We start from the raw sequence: 1,051 nt of genomic DNA, 5'->3' as shown, positions 1-1,051 counted from the left end.
CTATTTAATTGGATCATAGGATGTGAGGGAAAAAAAGAACCCTGCTTTTATCCCCTAAAATGTGAATCAAGGTCTGGGCATATTTGAAAAGCGATCTGGAGGTAGCTTTCTCTAGTCTTTACCTCTTACATTCATTGCAATACATGTTCGTGTGTATCGTTTAATTGCAGCCCTGAACTAACCCCATGAGGTCGATGGTGTCTCACTCTGCCCCATGGGGGCTGAATCCAGGCCTCAGGTCTGGATAAGGGAAAACGCCTAATAATAATTACCAAAAGTCACCTTTTGCACGGTCACGCCAAGCCAGCACCTGGGCCTGGAACCGGGCCGCAGCTCCTTAGCCTCGCCCACTGCCTCCCGACTGTGGACGCCAGCAAAGTGAACAAGCTTCGGGCCTTTGTGAAAATGTGTAAGCAGGATCCGAGTGTTCTGCACACCGAGGAAATACGCTTCCTGAGGGAGTGAGTGGAGAGCATGGGGGTAAAGTACCACCTGCTACTCAGAAAGCTAAATCAGAAGAAAATACCAAGGAAGAAACACCTGACAGTAAGAAGGTGGAGGAAGACTTAAAGGCAGACAAACCGTCAAGTGAGGAAAGTGATCTAGAAATTGACAATGAAGGTGTGATTGAAAGAGGCACTGATGCCCCTCAAGAAATGGGAGATGAGAATGCAGAGATAAGAGGAGATGACGGATCAGGCAAATGATAAGAAAGTGACTGCTATTGAAGCCCTAAATGATGGTGAACTGCAGAAAGCCATTGACTTGTTCACAGATGCCATCAAGCTGAATCCTCACTTGGCCATTTTGTATGCCAAGAGGGCCAGTGTCTTTGTCAAATTATAGAAGCCAAATGCTGCCATCTGAGACTGTGATAGAGCCATTGATATAAATCCTGGGCCAGGCACGGTGGCTCACGCCTGTAATCCCAGCACTGGGAGGGCGAGGCGGGTGGATCACGAGGTCAGAGTTCAAGACCAGCTTGGCCAAGAAGGTAAAACCCCATCTCTACTAAAAATACAAAAATTAGCTGGGCGTGGTGGTAAGCGCC

The 1,051-nt window shown here is 47.9% G+C and overlaps 1 pseudogene; it reads left to right on the top strand.

The window, feature by feature from the left end:
- The first annotated feature begins 214 nt into the window (after positions 1-214).
- Positions 215-1,051, top strand: part of LOC105550552 — a 19,952-nt pseudogene continuing 19,115 nt past the window's right edge.

The sequence above is a fragment of the Mandrillus leucophaeus genome, unplaced genomic scaffold, assembly GCF_000951045.1.
Source record: "Mandrillus leucophaeus isolate KB7577 unplaced genomic scaffold, Mleu.le_1.0 Scaffold49, whole genome shotgun sequence".
Lineage (NCBI taxonomy): Eukaryota > Metazoa > Chordata > Mammalia > Primates > Cercopithecidae > Mandrillus > Mandrillus leucophaeus.
Note: the sequence above shows the minus strand (reverse complement) of the source record. Positions and strands in the feature narration are given on the sequence as shown.